The sequence below is a fragment of the Strix uralensis genome, chromosome 5 (assembly GCF_047716275.1).
Source record: "Strix uralensis isolate ZFMK-TIS-50842 chromosome 5, bStrUra1, whole genome shotgun sequence".
NCBI lineage: Eukaryota > Metazoa > Chordata > Aves > Strigiformes > Strigidae > Strix > Strix uralensis.
This window is the reverse complement of record NC_133976.1, coordinates 87,320,287-87,340,170: the sequence shown is the minus strand read 5'-3', so window position 1 is coordinate 87,340,170 and position 19,884 is coordinate 87,320,287.

Genomic DNA, 19,884 nt, shown 5'->3' with positions numbered 1-19,884 from the left:
CATGCCCTGCGCTCCCGTGGTGATCCTGTTTCTTCACACGTCAGACCAGTCCCAGGCGTGCATGAAGTCCTGAGTTACCCAGCTTCTTCTGGTAAGGGCCTTTGGGCTGGCTGTTGGGAGGTATTGGGAGCATCTCCAGATGATCATTTAGAGACTCAGGATGGTAAGAAATGCTTTTTCACCTTGCACAAACGGTGACAGCTTTATGGTGATTTCCTTGTCTTACAAGTGAAGGACAGCAGAGGAGCAAGGACATTCCTCACTTCCCTCTGCCACTACACAAACTCTTTATGTGTATTACAGAGTTTCTTCCCATCGACAAGCCTACCCTTTCCCCTGTCTGAAGATTTTTTTTTGAAGAATCTCTGCACTTCATGCAAAACATTTTATTTTCAGTTCCCTATATGAGGAGGGGGCAGCACTTCCCGTGGGACCATAGCCCCGAACAGCAGGACAACTACCTTCCTCCTAGCCTTGGGACCAAGGGAAAAAAAGAAGGTTGGCTACGGAAATGACAAATTCTTCCTTGGCAGGGCTGCTCTTTGCACTGGGGGAAAAGTTGTCACCTTGGGGAGAGAGCTGCAACATACTGCCCAGCCTGACTCCTGGCCTGGGTTCCCTCGTATTTTTTCTATTTGTTATAACAAATATCCTGTAATTCAAGCTCTCCGTAGGTGGGGTCAGACTCTGCTCAGTAGAGTTTCGGTAGATAGCAGGTTTCTTTCTATTTATTATGACAGGTGTTTAGTTTTTAACTGGCTCCTGCCATTCACTGTAGATCTCACCTTTCCTCCTCCCAAGTTAAATATGTCAGTTCTGGCTTTTGCCCGTCCGCACAGACTGCAAATGACAGCTTCTGATTAGCCACACATACAAAGCAGTGGAAGATCAACAGTAAAAAAAAAAAAAGTTATTTCTGTCCAAGTTTTTGCTTAAATTAGGTTGTGTGGCCTTTCCAGTTTGATTAACTATGTAATTAATAATGACCAGGTGTGGCAGGGTAGCACTTTGTTCTGTTTTTTTTTTTTCTGTCCCATGAATGCTGGGAAAGAATGCAAGGAAGGCAGTTAGTTGTGAGAACACTTTCCCTCTCCTCTTGGTTCAATTCCTAAAATCTGATCATGTTTTAAACCCCCAGGAAGAGGAATAAGCAAAATTTCATTATTTCTCTTTGGGCTGTAGAGGCTAAAGGCTAGAGGATTTCTGAAAGGAAGCTAATCCTCACTCCTGGTCAGCTGCAGAAGCGAGAAGGACGGTGCTAATGCTGTTCCCTCTTTTGCTTTTTCTATTTTCTTTTCTCTTTGAAGCAAACGACCCAGGGCAAAACACGGTTGTGAAGGTTTACAACTACCCTTGGAGTTGAAGTGGAGAGACTCACCACCGTGTTGCTGTGAGCTCTGCCATGCTGATAGAGCATGGGGGGAAACAGGATGCGTATTCAAGGTAAACTGCTTTAAAAATGTTACTGGCTAAATGTTTCAAGTCATATTTAGGCTTTTCTCACTCCCATTTCTGTTGCAGAAAGTGATCCCCTCCCAGTTGTAGGGTGCCTGGGGTGGGGGTGTTGAGGTAGACTCTGAGATTACTATGGGACTGTTTCTTCTTTGAGGCAAAGATGTTAAATTCAGCTAAAGTTTGAATTGGCAGGTGAATATAACTCAAAGCACTGGCACTGCTTTACTCACCAGTATGCTACGAGTGAGAGGGCATCCACGAAAGAAATGAGGCTATCAACCTGTGTAAGGCTTTTCCCTGCGGCGCACCATCTACTCTCCATGTTTGCTATATTTTCATAAGACTTAGGTAACTGAGCTTACGTATTCTCCATTCCATTTTTTAATACTTTTCAGTTAGAGGTGGCTTTTCATGCCTGGCTGTCATCCAAATTACATGTTGAAGGCATTTCTGAGGAAACTTGCAAGTTTCAGAGTGTTAATAAAGTGTTGCCTGCTAAAATAAAGCCAGATTGGTTCAACATTAATGCTGAAGAGTATGTAAATAGTAAAGGCTGAAATGCCAAAACAAATAAAGATAATTAAAAAGTATCACTCTGTGCTCAAGGTATGTTGGTGACATTTCATGAGCTATTTTAGTAAAGACTGTTAAAAAAGATGCATTGCCATATGCTGAATACGTCAGGCTTCCCTTCTACTGCTGCTGTTCATATGTCAGAGGATTCTCCTATAGTCATGCAAAATCACATATTAAATTATTTTCCTTCAAAATCTCCCTTGAGCCTGGACTGCAAGAATGACTACAAAGAAAGTTTTGTCTACAGCTTGTTGCACAACTTTCACAAGGCTGTTCTCCTCCTTTGACCCTGTGCATCTTTCATCCTTTACTTGTCTGCCTGAATCTCCATCTTCTCTCTTGACCTCTTTATGTGGAAGTTCTCACCGAATTTACTTTCTAGGTGCATACAGCACCTAGATCCTTGCCCGTAATTAATGCTCACTCTCCATCTATCCACACATTCTTCCTAAGAAGAATGAGTCCTTTCCTTAAGAGAGGAGTTAGGTTAGTCTTGTATAAGGGTAGTCTTTTAGGTTAGTCATTTATTTTGTATGTTATTCCAGTTTTGGCCCAAAAGCAGTGGTCCCTTTACATGAGGTTTCACCTAGAAGAAGAGATGGCGAGCTCATTGGTAAGACATACTCTGCAGGCTTTCCCCTTTACCTCTGCCCCACGCTCTTCCATGTGCTTTTGTCCAAAAACCTTGGGGCTGTGGACACGATGGGCAAAATGGGGTTGTTGGTGCTTTCTCTTGCTGAGTTCTTTGGGATTACAATAGGCCATTTCATGGAGACTCGCACAGAGATCAAGAGGAGAATGATTGCTGATCCACTGAGATCCAGTGGGTACATTTTCATTTTTACATGATTCCCTGACAAGTATTATGCTAGTATGTTGTTGCTGTCCAGGAAACAGAAGGAAGAAGAACAGGAAGACTGGGAGAAGTGGTTGGACTTGATGATCTGAAGGGTCTTTTCCAACCTAAATGATTCTGTGATTCTATGAATGAAACCTTTAAAGTCTTTTCATGGTTTAGCACAGAAACTGGGTTCCAATAACATCAAGACAACCTTTACCACTTTCTAAAGATGCCTTGAAGAGCATGTAAAATTAAATTTTACATCAGTTTTAATAATTTTTCATACTACTAGGCTCCACTTTAATATCAAAAGCAACTATTGAGTGAGGTTGGATTTGATGTAAAGAATAGCATTATGTCATCAGAAAGGAAGGTGCTGCGTAACCACTAAAATCTTTTAAAAATATTTTTCTGAGTAGATTTGGTACTAATTATACTATATAAATTTAAGAGTGGAAATTTGGTTTCTCCATCATCATAACTTGCATGTCTAATATTTTGCGCTGAGCTTTGGAGTGCAGCCGAAGTGCAACTCTCCCTGGAAATTTGTTTTTAATATAATCTCATTTTCTAGTTAAACATTTCAAATTAAATATATGGAGCAAGAAAAAGAGGACTACTTTGTTTGGAGTACTCTATAGGCAGAAGATTGCCTGAGGACTTCCTTATTGAATGTACCTTATCTTGCTGTGTATCCAGTAACAGATCGAGTTGGAGTGTAAGGTACCTCAAGTTCTGTTTGATTTTCTTTATTTTTTTTCATCTCCAACTACATGGATTAGAGCTATTAAGATGTTGGTCTAAGTCACAAGAGTTTTGGAGACCGGAAATACTTGATTTCAGTAGATGAATTTAAACTTATCTGAAGGTAAATATCTCTTATCTAGACGGTGTGTAAATTGTGTATTCATCTGATTTCCTTTCCTTACTGGATATCGTTTTCTCTTGGTGAGTGGTTCGTTTGGCTTCCTAAGCAGAACTAGACAAACTCCCAAATCACTTCATGCTTTCAGTGAGCTGTGTCACCTTACTTTTTTTTTATTTATTTTATTTAATCATTCTTTTCATGCTTCTGGAACAATTGAGCTGCAGTATTGCGAAAGTTTTACTATCATCTTCTGTGTGCTCGACTCAGACTTCATACCTTAAAATGAGTGTGTTTGATATTCAGCCACTATCTCTCTAATAATGCATGCTTTGGGGCTTGTGATTTCTAACGTGACTGCAAACATTACCTTTCTAATGATACCTTGTGTTGGATTAAAGGACGCAAATATGAGAATTGTGAATAGTAGTTATGTGCCCTTACCAGGCTCGGGAGCTGTAACCTACTGCTGTAAACTCTTACTCAAGTTTCCCAAAGATAATACCTTGCCCAAATCCTTTAGTAAATGGCTACTGTCTATGGCTAAATAGTTCGTGCAGAGCCCAAAGCTGACTAAATTCCAATGATAGTCCAAGTTTTCAAAGAGGATGTGTGTGATGGATACTATACTTGTTGCTTGGGCATCTTTACAAGTGCCGTGTGTGCATACACATGCATATTTTTTCTAATAGCAAGTAATTATCAGTAATATTGATAAATATCAGTAATGGATTAGTTAACCCAATGCTTTCCAGAGGACATTTCTACTTTGAAAAGTCATTCTGAAAAAATTTCACCTTTCCTCCGTACCATTATCGCTTCGTAACATATCATTATCTTTCCATAACACACCATTATCAGCCAATACCTGATAACATATCCCTGTATGTTTGCTGCTGTGAAAGAGATTAATATTTGCTACTTTTATTGCTGCAAACATTGCCAAGGTGTGCAGCTGTCTTAATTTTTGAATAACTCTTGTCATTGTTAACTATTTTGCTACTGTGGATGCAAATCCTGCCTTTAATTTACCCTCATTCTACCTTGTTGGAAACAGGGAATTGTCCACATTGAGTTGAGGGCAGAGCTGGGCTCCAGGAATCTTTGTTGCTGGTGGTGCTGTGTAGGCCAAATGAAAACCAGCTTGACTTCGGTCAGAATCCGGGCTAATGTTTCTCAGCTTGGCAACCCAACGTACCATGCTGCTCAATAAATTGGTATGAGGAAGGATTGATGCCCTAATGTTGCTGGCTCGACTGTATACTTTATGGCAGTACAATTGCAATTGTTAAAAAAAAGATAATTCTCCCAGCAGCACTAAGTGGATCTTCCTGCAATCCCTACGTTCTCTGCATGTGCAAAGCTGCTGGTTCTGCATTTACTAGGATAAGGGGCATAGAAAGTACCGCATGGAGACACTTGTTTTCATCACAATTCTTGATGCCCTTTCAGAACTATGAAATTAAGAGGCTGACACAGCCTCCTTTGAAATCCCAGGTGAGGGATGGAGGTAGGAGGTGGAAGGTCAGTACCACCCACATACATCTCAAATGATTTTAAAGCAACAGGAATTTGGAGGGGCTGTAGAAGCAAAGAACGTAGGTGCAGTCTCAAAATCACATGAAGCTACCACTGCTTTAAAGATCTGTCTTAAAACTCTGACTATGCTGATGTATTAATTTACCAGCTGATGGACTTTGAACAGCCTCATTTTCAGTCTCAGTCGTATGTAAAAAATGGGGTCAGTACTCCAGTCCTGTGGCCTTTTGTACTATTTTTTTCTACATGATATAAGGGACAGTCTCTGCCGCTGCATGGCCTTCCTGAATAGGAATATTGATACACTTCCAGTTAGACTGAGGCAACGATTTGCTTTTTGGTGGCATTTGTGTAGCCTCCTCTGCCAAAGTTGTGCAGCTGCTTTGTATTTCATCTCGGGAGTAGCATTTCCTTGAAACCAGTCTTCAGGAATCCAGTGTGTAACTTGGAGTGGGGGAGGGTATCCTCAATTTCATTAAAATCATATCCAGGACTTTTGTGGAGGAAAAGGCTTGGAGAACGGGAAGAAGCCAGCGTGCTATTAATGAAAACATTAGATTCCTTGCAGAGCGCCACTTTCCTTGCAAGGCAAACACCAAAATGAGGAAGAAGTGATTCTCGGGTTTCTGATTTCTGTGGCCCTTTGAGCTGATTTGCAGCCGTGAGAAAGGTGCCAATATCTTTGTATTGTTTGGCAGGGAAAAGATTACCTTGTAACTCATCTTGTCTGGCTATGGCCTGGCACTGGATCATGACCAGGTTGATGGCAGCCTGACAGTTTTAAAAGAATATGTTGGCATTTTATGAAAAGGGAAGTTATTACACTTGAAAGGAAGTAAAAACAAAAACAGAAAACCTACGCTTGTCAGTTTTATGGCAGAGAGGCAGTAAAAATTCTGGCATGTTACTTCAGCCAATCCCTGCAACAAATTAGTGAACTAAATTGATTACAAAATCAAAGATGAATTTACATAAGCATTCGTGTTTTAGTTACCCTGCTCCTACAGTGTGTCAGACACTCAAAAGAGTCAACCCCATGCCCCTTACCGTTAAAATTAGTTTACAGCCTAAATTTAGATGTGTGGCAGCAAGAAGGGAGCATGGAAAGAAAAGAAGAGCATGGGAAGGGATGAGACCTCCTGGGTCACTGGCTCCAGTCCCTCCCAGTCTCAGGAAACCACATTGTGTTACCCTCTTTCAGACTGTGTTACGATCTTGACATACCGTTAGATGATACAAAAGATGGAGGTTTAAATTTACAGATTTGTCCCAGCCCAGTATAGTTTTCTTCTGTCTCTATTAGTTGTGGGATCGGACCCACGCTGAGGCTTATCGCAAGTTTCTGCTGGTGGCTGTGTTTTACAACGAGGCGACGTGCCAGGGAGCTGGGGACCATGGAGGCCAACAGCAGCGACGTTAGCGAGCAGCACATGAAAAATGGGGAGAATTCAGCGTCACTCTTCCAGCAGCCAGGAGGAGCATGAAGTCAGAAAATAAGGTTTCTGAATGTTATTTTCTGTTACTTTCTGTTCCTGAGCTGCTGTCAGAGGAGTGAAAGCAGGTCACTTCCCACGGGTACGCCTACCCTGCAGTGCAGCCTAGGGTGAGCCAAGGAGGTTTGGGTGCTGGGGACAGGGTGAACTGGTGCCTGGGGGACCCCACGCTACACCAGCTGGGTGGTTTTCCATTCCCATGCTAGCTCGAGTATCCTTATGTTGTGCACTCGCCGTCCTTGGAAACCCTTTCTCATGCCATCCTTCAAAACCCATCAATGAGTATCTTCACCTTCACGCTCGTGTGGGACTTCAGTATAGGAATAAGATGTACAAAGAAGGGTTCCTCGGTGAGTGCCACAGCCTCAAAAGCGGTTGTGAATTATTTTGCTTTGTCAGTCAGAACTGTAAACTGCAACCGTATGGCCTTAACTCCGGAGAGGGCTGAGTGGAGTTCCTAGCATTATAGCGTGTTTTTACCCAGGCGACGTAGCCAAAGCAAACGATAAAACCAGACTTCTTCTTGTGGTCAGAAAGAAACAAACAATTTGTTTTGATTGAAGGCTCGGTGCTGTGGAGAGGCCTAGAGTTATGAGCAGCTGCATAGGAAGCACAATGATATGGGCTGGTGGTTGCCAATACGAGTTACATCCGTCGCAGCTGAACCGACGGCGCGCGGAGTGGCTGGAGCGCTGAGAGCAGCTGGGGGAGAAAGAGAGCTGTCACTTCTGCCAAGAGGGAGGGCTTGGCCAAAGTGGCCTGTTTTTCTTAATGCCAATCAAGATTTTTGAATATTGAATGTAATTGCCTGAGTAGATGCGTACCATCTTCAGACTGGCGGTAATTTTCTGCAAGAGTTACGTTTCCTGTTCTGGAAAGGAACAGCCCAATGGCAAGTACATTGGGCCAGTAACTCATGCTATTGCACCTTCCTGTGGCCAGAGAGTCAGTCTTGCTTATGCCTCCGTCCCTACAGTGCCTGCATCCTCTGGATAACACAGCCTTGTGCTGTCTGAGGCTGGCAGCTTTTTATTCTTTTTTATTCTTTCCTTGTGGGACAGGACTTTGTGCCTGAAGCTGTGGCTCAAAGCAGTCATTGCCCCATCTCAGTTCTGCCCAGATGGCACTGGTGTGTCCTCTTCAGCTGAAACTATGGAAGATGCAACATACATTTGCATTTAAGAATAATTTTAGCTCAATTTAGAAAACTGAAGTAAGACAGAGGTCTTAGTGAAGTAGTTCCTCCCTTTGTGTTTCACTTTTGGGTGCATGCTACTCTCCTGTAATACACTATTGGGCCAAAGTGGGAACGTTTGTCCAACCTCTGTGAACTCAGTTTGCAGAGTTTTGCGTGATAATATAAACTGCAGCGAGTCAGGTGAACAGAGCTAAATATAATGCTGCAGTAGTAGTTGGGCCTCCAACATTAGGAATGCACTTCAGCTTGTCTTTTAATACTGTAGTTCCCCTTTTACTTAATTATCGTTGCCTCCTTTTCAATGAGCTTGAAATCAAAATGCTCTTGCAGTGGATTTCTCTTGTACTTGACAAGGGCATACAAGTTCCTTAATGGCTAATGGTGTAGGTGGAACCTGAGGCACATTAAGTGAATACTTTTTATTTATGGCATGTGTGCAGAAGACAAAGCTGTGATTTTTAAAGCTTTCTATTGCAAATTTTACTGGAAGTTTCTCCCAGAAATAGTTGTGAGCTCAGAGCAAGGAGATGTGCCCCTATATATTGGCAGTGTTCTGTGGGAAGGTCACCATTGTTCTGCTCTGAGTGCATGTTTGAGATTGCATTTTGTTGATTTTATGCTGTAATCTCCTCTGAATCCTGTCACATTTAGAAATCATCTCTGGTGTTGTTTGTTCTGAAGATGGCTTTCATCTAAAGTTTTGTTGAGGTGATTCAAACTTGCTAATTTATCTATGGTTTCATTTTTGAGGGTTTACCAAGTGTCAATATGTTTTCTTTAGATGTTAAAACAAAGTCTGTTGTGTTTGGTATTGAACTCAATATAGGAAGCGTGTTTTGGGTACGCTCAGATTCCTTCAGGGATTTTAGGCTTAAGGACTCCTCCTAATTTGCCAAATTTCCCAAACAGGATTTTGCATGAGTTGAGAATAAAGACTCCCTTTCCTGATGAGAAGGTTGCAGTCCTGTGCAAGCACAGTGGAAAAGCTTTAGGTGCTTAAATACAGGTTTTTTGCTGACAGAAGTTTTGTTTAGGCAGCGTGTTTGTGAAAGACACGCTCAGATTTTAAGAGTCCAGATTTCAACTCAAGGAAATTAGATGCTTATGTACAGACTTTGCCTTTTAATGTGGGGTTGGCAGAGAAGGAGAGGAGTAGCTGGTCCTTCATGTCTCGGTGCTTAATTCCTATTTTACGGATGGGAAATTAATAACACTTCTTAACCATTCAGGGGTATTGTTAAGATAAACATTTGATCAAACGGATGACATGGTAATGTAGAGGTCATACATATGGTGATATATAGTGAGCGCCTAAGCTTCTATCTGTCGAAATCTCTGGTTGTTACGTGAAAGCGTAGGTGAGTAGAAGAATCGGAGCTGCCATTTAAAAATGAGATTTGCATAAAGCTGTGTTGAAATTGCTTCCTAGGAATTTCTGCAGAACTTGTTGTTAAAGAAAACATGCTAATTTTTGCTTTGAATCCCTTAACAAGAACCAAAACACAAATAAATGAAGTTTAGTTTCAATTTACTTGCAGAGCTCTACCATCTACCAATTATCTGTCTGTCAGTTAGTCAGCTGTTTGTCTGTCCCTGTAAATCTACATGATGAAATATGGCTGAGACCAGCAAGAGCCGTGTATGGGGATGGGAACTGCCTGGCGGGGCTGCCTTCCTGCTCCGGAATACCGTCAAGCTGTTCAAATAAAGATGAGCTGGGACAATGTAACAGCTGGCCGAGATGGGCATGGGAAAGAAAAATATGGTGATGGGAGATGCAGAAGTGACTCGGTGTGTTGGCATTCCTTTCTTTTCAGGGCAAGGACATGTGAAAGGGCTTGTCATCAACAGAAAGAGCCTCTCACGTTCTATTGTGGTGAAACCTTCAGCTTCCAAATAATACCACAAGTTGTGTGTTTCCAGATGTAATTGGCGTACACGCATTCTCACACCGCGGGAATTTGACTTCATCTTCTCACCCCACAGCCTTGGCGACTCGGGTATCTGCTGGTTTACTCAGGCAGAGGGTTGGGGGTTGGCTTATTTTATGTTTTCAAATGCCCATTTCTGGTAAGTTGCTTTTCCTGTTAGCAATATATTATATGCAGGCTGAGATCCTTCTTTTGTGATTGATTAACTGAAACTCATCGATAAATCTTTAAAATGAGAAGGTTTTCTAATTTCCATAGATTGACTGCACTATGGGACTAGGAGACTCACCTTGCACCTCCAAGTGTCTGAGCTCAAACTTTTAGTTTAGTGTAAGGAAAGCTAATTCCAGGGAAAAAGTGGAACAAAGGAAGAAAATAATAGTATTTCTAAGGGAAAAAAAAAATGTAATATACAATAGGGTGTTTTATCCATCCGTATTTAACATGAAAGCCTGTGTTGATTAGGAGCTTTGTGAAAAGTTGATTTTCCAGTTCAGCAAAACTTTTAGAAAAAACACTTGCTTCAGGTCAACTGCAGCTATTTTCCCTCCCTCTCGCTCATTAAAATGAAAAGCAAGTGTTCCCACTTCATTCAGCCTTGAATGACCTGTTTGATCTGAAGCAGAGCTTCTCCCAGAGCTAGGTCCTGGTCACCAGGCTCAGGAGGATTCTTAATTTCTGTAGTTGTGGTGGTTCTTTAGGTCACACATAATTAGGCCCCAAAACAAGGAACGCAATCCAGGGTCCCACCCCTAGATGGATGTCTAACCACTGGGATGTCAGCGCTTGTGCGATAAGTTTTCATCTGCCTCTCCTGAGGAGCTGCGTCACTTTATATCAGATATCTGTTGAGCTGGAGAGTGAGGTAGAATGTCGATCTGTAGCTGATGGAAAGGGAAGGTCAAGAAAATAAATCCTCCACCAATTATATAAAGCAGAACATTGCCGAGTAGTATTAAGATGCTCTCATAGAGCATAGAGTGACGTTAGCACCTGAATGGGTAGAAAGGGTGGCTAGATTAGATTCACTGTTTGTGGAATAACTTTTCCAGATGGCCATAAATTGACCGTTTAATCACAATGTTAAGGAGGATTTGTTTTTTCAGTAATAATTTTGGTTAATTTTATTACAATGTGTTTCACTTTGCAGTCTAGTGATCTTCAATACTAGTAGAGTGGCTTCAAAAATAGAAGGGAGAAGGGGCAGTGAATCAAGTGTGTCCAAGCCTTAGCTTTAGGACTAGTGTCATGGAGTCTCCAGAGCTTGCAGGGCAGGCAAGACAACATTTTTATGGTCTTTTTTGAAAAGCCTGCCTTCTGCAACTTTGGAGAAGAGAGCTCTGCTCATCTTCATGATGAAGCAGTGGTGCTGAGGTGGTCTTGTCACATCCAGATCTTTTGCTCTAGATGCTTTGGGTGTGATCACATGGGTTTAATATTGTGCCCAAGAAGGTATGAGATCAGCGTATGATCTCATGCCATCTGTTTAACAGATGGATTTTGTATGGTAAGGCTAACGGTTAAAAACCTGGCTCCACTTAGGTCAGTGGTATCAAGATTTTACCCGTGATTGGAGAGGAAGGAGAGAAAAAAAAAAAGTGTCCAAAGATAGGTTTCCTAAATCACTGCTGGGAAAGCCTGTAGGCTCCCGAGCCTCCTTTATTTACTGTTCTGTCATTTGGCTGATAGTTATTTGTCCTTGGCCCTTGGGCAGAGTATTTGATCTTTATGTCTAAATCTGTATGTTTGTTAGTGCAGACTGTTAAGATACATAAGTCTTGAAAGATACGGAGAAAGTAGAGCTCTTACTTCTTATGAAACTGTGAATATTGTTAACTTAACAGGTGTTGATCAGAATCCTGTTTGTACATATCTGTTCTGTAATGCATCTAGCACAACTATCAATCACATTTATTGATAAGTTCAGACGTTCCATTCGCTGCACTAGACCAAATGGTTAGGTTGTTTTCTTGTCGGCTGAATTGGCCTGTTTTCTTTTCTCCTCTTTAAACTCACAACAACACATAAATCATCCCGGGATTTCTTTAACCCACAGAATACAATTGTTCTACCCTCACTGAAATGTTAAAAGTAGTTTGTGGACTGGAACATGGCTGGGTGGGGCACTATTCATCTTCCAGCTTAAAATCCAGCAATGGCTTCTAAAATACAGTCCTCAATAGATTAAATCCAGCTGTTGCACAGGTGCACTGAGGCTGTGCAGCAAGGAAGTTTACCCACTTATAAACTTCTGCCTGCGTGCGTCATTAAACCAAGATATTTTCGGTTCTCAAATATATACTTTTTCTTTTTTTGATTAGGCAAGGCAAGTGGTCTTCATTAAAGCCACAGACAGCAGAATGGTTTCATCTAAATTCATCCCTGTAATTGCAGAAAGACAAACCCAAGTATCATAACGCCCTGATTCCTCCCCATCCTGCTCATTCAGCCATTCTTATCACTGGGAGTGAAGCCTACAAAATCTTGTTTGTCTAATTTGACGCTTTAACATCCAGTCTGCACTGAAATAGTTTATGTGGAGTTACATTTTATAGATTTTTGCCATTGACTCTGAAAGAGCTGTGATATCACATGAGGAAATGGCCTAGGGAGTCGATTTAGTAGAAAAGTTGTTTTGAAGAAGTAGGACAGCGTATTTATTTATCTGCACATAAAATCACTCAGATACAGACTTCTCCTGCCTCTGAAGTATTCTGTTGGGTAAATAATGTGTACAAGAAACAGAATTGCTTTATAGCCAGGAAATATGATTTACCTGTGCTTACTGCACTTGTGACTGGAGTGCTTCTGTTAACTGTTGTCGTGGTTTAACCTCAGCTGGCAACTAAGCAGCACCCAGCTGCTCGCTCATTCCCACCCGGTGGGATGTGGAAGAGAATTGGAAGAGTAAAAGTGAGAAAACTCGTAGGCTGAGATGAAGACAGTTTAATCAGTAAAGCAAAAGCCACGCGCACAAGCAAAGCAAAACCAGGAATTCATTCACCACTTCCCATCAGCAGGCAGGTGTTCAGCCATCTCCAGGAAAGCAGGGCTCCAGCACACATAACACCATCACTCCCAACATCCCCCCCTTCATCCACCTTCCCCCAGCTTTACGTGCTGAGCACAATGTCCTGTGGTCTGGGATGTCCCTGGGGTCAGTTGGGGTCAGCTGTCCCGGCTGTGTCCCCTCCCAGCTCCTTGTGCCCCCCCAGCCACTCGCTGGCGGGTGCTGTGAGGAGCAGAAAAGGCCTTGGCTCTGTGTAAGCGCTGCCCAGCGATAACCAAAACATCCCCGTGTTACCAACGCTGTTCCCAGCACAAATCCAAAACACAGCCCCATACAGTCTAATATGGAAAAAAATTAACTCTATCCCAGTCAAAACCAACACAACTGTCATCTGTAACGTGATTTTTCCAACACTGCAGACATGGCACGTCCTCCTTTGTAACATAATCATTGAGAGATACTTAGACGTATCTTAACACACCTTGGAATGCCACATTACTGAATTTATCCTCCAGGAGATTCTTTCTGAAGCTAAACTGATCATTGGCCCTGAGGTTTCTCTCTAACCTGTCCCACAGCCTGTGAAATTACCTTCTGTCTTCCTGAGCAGTGAAAGATGGGACTGCTCGGGAAACCCAGGCAGTCACAAACCCGTTTCTTCTTACTGACTCTAGCTGGAAGTGTGGCTGATAAGGAAGAAAATGCCAATTAGGTCCCATATCTTTTTTTTTTTTTTTTAAAGATAACTCTTCCAACATGTGTGGTAGTTGTGGAGTGTGCGGCCAATAACGGTGGGGCTAATGGTAAGCTTTGTCGTAACCTTTCCTGCCTTGAAAACAGAACTCGTCATGTGCAATGTCTCTTTCTCGGGTTGCAGCTATGGTCTGGAGGCATAAAGCTTAGTACTTCCATAATGACTAAGGATGGAGAGAGGCTGCAATTTCAAGCAACTATCTATTTCCATACCACTGCCTTTCTGATTATTGGCTTGTCCCTGAACAGGACAGGAGGAAAAGACACATGCCTGTGAACAGGGATCCCTTTGAAATCGCATATTTTCCTTTAGATACTTCTCTTGTTGCTTCTCTAAGGTTATTTGGATTAACAGCAACGTCTCGTATTGGTTGTCCTTCCTATATATTCAAGGATCACTCACTGGAGAATCCTTGTTTCAGTTCTCTTACGAGCCATAATGATTTCTATGCGGAGTCACACCAGGTGTCCTCCTGGCCCAGTATTTTGTCTCCAGTATGGGCATTAATGGGTGCCAGTTGTAGCACTCTATGTTCCCACAATGCCCTCTCAGGTTCCAGCTGTCAGGGGCACAGGTACTTTCTCAGGCAGAGGTTCAGCTTGCACTACTGTTTTTAATAGCTGCTGACACATGTATTGTCCATGGAGTTATCTGAAGACTTTTTCATCTCAGTCCCCAAACCTCCTGAGGTCTACAATTTAATTGTGTTCTGTGAGAAAGTACTTTCTCTGTTTTTAAACTTACTATCTGATAATATCTTTGGGTATACATTTATACTGTGTTTGGAAGCAGGCTAAAAGTAAGATTGACTGTAATGGGATCCAAAGAGAAGTAGAAGTTTACCATGCTGATTCAATTACATGTCTAGGACCTATGTGCTACATATTGTTGAAGGCCCTGAACACGCTCAAGAACTTTTTACAGTCACTGAAATGCATCCACTGCTAAGTTGAAAATGACAGCATGGCAAGACGTTGGCAATAGCAAAGATATGTCAAACTGAAAGCGCATCTAGGTCTTCGTAAAGCTGTCAGTGTCTGAATTGGGATTTGGTGCAGAAATCCCATCTGGTAATTTATATTCTTGCTGAAAAAATCACTATGAGGAAATTAACCCTCCAAAAGAATCCAGATTAATTTTCATCCAAACATAAATGCTTTAAACAGGGGTATGAACTGAGGACCAGGAGCTTGCTAGTGGGGCGAGTCCTCTCCTTGAAGGCATTACAGCATATGAGGATTCAGAACTTACATTGTGCACACACTTTATATACAAGCTGACAGGATTGTGATCAGCCGTTTCAAATGCATCAAGCTGATCCATGACGTTTCTGAGGGGGACATCAGCAAACGTGAAACTTTAACTATGTAGAAACTTTGCTCTTGCAGCAAGGAGGCTCTCAAGAGCCTTTTGTTTTAAGGGCATTGTACTTGTTTACTGTGCTCTGCTTCCTTATGTTCCCATTTTAAAATTGAATAATGTATGTTTTTTAACTTTCATTACATTTACATCAACTTTTATTTCACTATTTCCATAAATTCATTAATCTTGTTGCTATGTGAACAGTTTTCCCTGTCCTCAACTGATATGTAGCTGGATATCAGCAAAATTCGGTGTCATAAACTTCACTGGTAAGTACATCTGTGGCTTAATCACAAATCATTTATAGTCGTCTGCTGTTCCCTTCTAAACTGATCCAATGCTAAAATACAAACAACTAACAGTAACCATCAACCGATCCAGTTGCTCATTCACAACATCAAACTAACATATTTTCTGTGGGAAAAAATTTTGGCCTCTCACAAAAAGCTGAAGTCTCTGGGCAAATCTGTGCAGGACATCACTTGAAGGCACTAGGGCTTCAGATTGCTGATGTGCATCAACACTGCCAGCTCTTGTCTAAATGCCAGATTTCCAAGCACTCTTCAGTGCCCACATACATTTTGATTGCCTTCTCCTCTAAGGTAATCAAGCCCATAATTTGTTAGATCATTTTCCCTAAAATGTTAAAGCCTGGTACCTGAGCCTCGTGAGTGGTGACAGCAAATAGTGATGGATGTGAAAGGCTGGACTCAACTGTGTTTGGTTCTACTCTGGATCAAATTATTAAATTATAATAGTGTAATTCATAAGTGACTCCATTATCTCATATTCTCCAGGTCATGAGATCTCCCTGTTCCTGGACAGATTCACAGGGCAGCTGTGCATCCGTTGTCCCTCTGACACAAGTCGGGTGTGCTTTTTCTCTGTCCTTTTTCAGTGCACGTACTTTGAGGGTATTTTTTTGTTTCTGATTTGTTTGCACACTTTTATTTTCTAACTCTCTGGAGAAGTTGTTTTCCCCATTGTAACTTATCTTCCGTCTTGTTCTAGGAGCACTGGAGTGAAGACCCTGTGGGGCATTTTTCCTGGAAATGCTTGTAGCTTTTGAATGGTTTCCCTTTTCTGTCAGGTCTTTTGTTTCTGTTATAATATTTTGCTGTGATTTTACTTTTGAGTAAATCCTTTAATTTTTTTGCACCATCAGAACTATTGGCCCCTTTACTATGGGCTGGAGAGCTCCATTTTGATCCAGCTCCACAACTGACATTTTGCTGTAGGCTGTAGGTATTAATATTGTGAAATTAAATGAGTAGATAAAAACTATTGTAGGAACATGTTCTTTACGTTACTGTATTATGCAATAGATTTCACTGTATGGGAAAGCTGTCATCAAGGTGTCATGTACCTTGAACTTGAATTCTTCAGAAATCTACCTATAGATAAAGCTGTGATAGCATCAGAGAAATAGATATTTTAAATTTACATTTGCAAATGAGTGATGAAATCAGCGCCATAGTTCTCATGTGGGTTGTTTCTTTGTTTTTATTAGATTTTATTTGAGCTTTGGAGTGGGGGACCACTTTTTAGGATGGTGTGGGCCACTCCGTCATCTTCCTTTTTCTTCATGGCTGATGTTCTGCTGAGATGCATGTGACATTTCACATGACTCCAGTCTTGCTTAGGGCAGACCACAAATTCAGGAAAACAAGTTTTGTATTCATTTATGTGGTCTTCCAAAATACAAGCCTTCTATTGCAACTGTGGTAGCAAAAAAAAAAAAAAAAAAAAAAAAAAAAAAGAGCAATTGTTCTGGTTTTATTTAATAAAAGCTGAGATTCTGGAACTTAACCTGTCGCCAGTGATGAATTGTGCTGCAAACGCCAGCACCACAAATGATTGAATTCACAGTGTTCTGCCTGTAGCAACATCAACTCTCACCATGCAGAATTCTGTTCATTCCCATTCCCTTTTTCCTCAAATTCTCCTATGGGAAAAAAAAATAATCTTGATATATCTAGTCTAAAACCATATGTGAACTTTTTTGGAAAGTTGGTGGAAAGTCCTTAGTCCCTTAGGTTACGGGAAAGCACTCTCTCTTGCTGTTGTCATCTGCAGCTTTGGAACACCTGAATCGAAAATCTTGTGCTTAGCATTTGGCTGTATATGAGAGTGTTTCTACTTCATTTTGTGTCTATGTGACTAGAGAGCAGCTGACAATGAAATTTTTGTGTGATTGAAGGAAAAAAGGTGAGGGCAACAGGACTGAAGATGAGGAAGAGATTATTTGCTTTGTTTTTGTTGTTTTACTTTAGGCTTGTTTTTTGGTAGTATGGTAAATGTATAATCCATACTCTGATCTAAAACTTGCCATTATCTCTGACTTATTTTCTGTGTTCCCCTTGAGGTCAACAGCATCAAACTTTTTAATATATCTTCATACAGAAATATTTTTGTACAACAAACAGCTAGCCTAACAGCTATTTTCTTGGGAATTATGGTAAAGCATATTGCTAACCATTTAATCTAATTTAAAATACAGTGACTGAGATCAGTTTCTCTGTCATCATTGCTTGTTATGAGGTTCTCATCAGATTTTTTGGAATAAGATGTGAAGGTACCGATTCAAAAATGTATGGGTTTGGACAAATAATAAATACGTCCCTGTTAAGGTAGCAGTTCATTTATTTAGCTTGTCACTGGACTTCTTTGTGTCAGGTGCTGTTCAAAATTTTTCCATGTAGCTATTGCATTATACTTCTTTCTCAACTTGTAATGACCTCTAGTATTCCAGTCCAGGCTTTCTTTTAAGCAAAGATTTCCAGTTGTGCAGGATTGTATGGTGGTTTTTCAATGTTGACAGAAGTCCACTAGGATGCAAACCACCAAACTCATTTTCACTGTGACCTAAACCAGGATTTAAACTGAAGTCTCTGGAGGTGAAAAGCTAAACTACTAGCAAGTGATGGGCAAACCTCAAATAGCTTGATCCAGATAAGAATCTAAAAGTTTAACTTTTCTGAAACCATTCTGGTACAGAAATCAGCCTTCTAGTCCCGTGGGAGTAGTCTAATTTATTGCATATCTCGATTGGGTCTGGATTTCTGAGACAACATAAAGATAGGGTTTTTTTCATAATACTTTTGACTAAAACCAGTAAACTAAGACATGCATTAAAACAAACAAACAAAAAAAAGCTCATGTTTTTAAATCTTAAGTACTGGATTTATTTAAAAAAAATAAAGGCTTTCCATAACAGTAAGTGGCAATATTAGAAAGAAAACTCTGTTCTTCACAGTGCTGGTTAGGACAAGGACTGGGTTTAAATAGACATTAAAAAAAGAAAATAGTAAGAATAGTGAATCACTGGGACAGGAATACCTGGGAAAATGGGAGTCATTTCCATCTCTGAAAATGAGAGAGGCTAGCTAAAGGTTTTGAAGAACTGACAAATTTAGGGCTGATGCTGTCCTAGGGTGGGAGTGTGCATTGCATGATGTCCTCAGATCCTTCCAGATTTATGATTCTGTGATTACTTGTCTCTTACAACAGAGCTCTCAGGTATATTAATGTTCATGTGAAAACATCTCTGTGAAAAGAAATTTGTCTCTGTTAAAGAACACTCATCATTTACTTGATTTGAAATAGTTTAGCAAAGACTTCTCTGTTAAAAATGTACCAGCGTTTGCTTGATGGGGCTTCTCTTTGTGTCTTCCACAGCACCTTTGTGTGGAGCAGTTGGGAGATGCTAACTGACTAGTATCTATGTCCTGCAACTACTGATCAGATTTTAACCCCAAAATAGTGGTTTATTTTGCATACTGGGATGAATAGGGTGTTCCCACTTCCCTTATTCTTGATACTTGAAAGTTGAGATATGTGTGGGAGAGACATGCAGAGGAAGAACTGATGATGTGAGAAGTACAAGATATGACTACTGGAAATGATGGTTCCAGTAGATGAGACCCACTCAGATAATAAAAATGTGAGTCAGCTCTCACTCATGTGCGACATGGTAAAAGTCAAATTTTCTCTGACCAACTGTTTTTAAATTTTCTGCATAAACACCATGATGCATCAGGATATGTCTAAAAATAATTTTTCCTCCCCCCGGCGGATATATCCACAAACCCTGTGCAAAACCACTCGTGTTTCTCAAACACAACTACTCTGCTATGAAGCTGTGGGTGAGTGAATGGGCTTGGTTAAGATGAGTTTCAAGAAAATCTTAGCTAAAGATGAGAGAAAAAAAAAATAATGTAGAATGCCAGTTCCAAAAGAGCTGAATGTGCCACCGTGGCACCTTCTTACTACTATTTAAAGACAACTTTGTCAAGTCTCACACTGCTCATTGGCGTGATGTATTTCTCTGAGCTTCTCCTATTTTAGCTGGGTTTTGGAAGTGCTGTATCCCTGTTAGCACTGCTGTTTAGCTTTCCAAGAACCATTAAAAGTGCCCCTCATCTGAGCTGGGTAGTTTCACAGAAAAATTTGATTCAGCTGAATCCACGCTTGGCAATAAGGTCACGATACATGTCGGTTTTGCTGTGGTCAGCTCCAGTGGGAGCTAGGTGAAAGGAGACTGGCAAATAATATTTGGAGCTGAATGTGGTGGAGGGACAAGGGTGTTACACTGGAAACCAGGAAACCAGCTGGTTTTTACATTCGTGGTTTTGCTTATTAGTAACACGCCTGTAAACTTTCATTAACCCAACATTGGTCTATTGCTGTTTATTTCCTTGAGACAAAGGACATTCTTGACCGTTGGTTTTGTGTTGCCGCGTTAGATGTGACTTGTTGAAGTGTGCACAGATGGTGGTGCTTCTACATATGGCTGGGTTTTGGGGTTGGCTGTGGAGCTGGAAAGCCTGCTTTCTCTGAAGCACTGCAGTCAGTGACAGG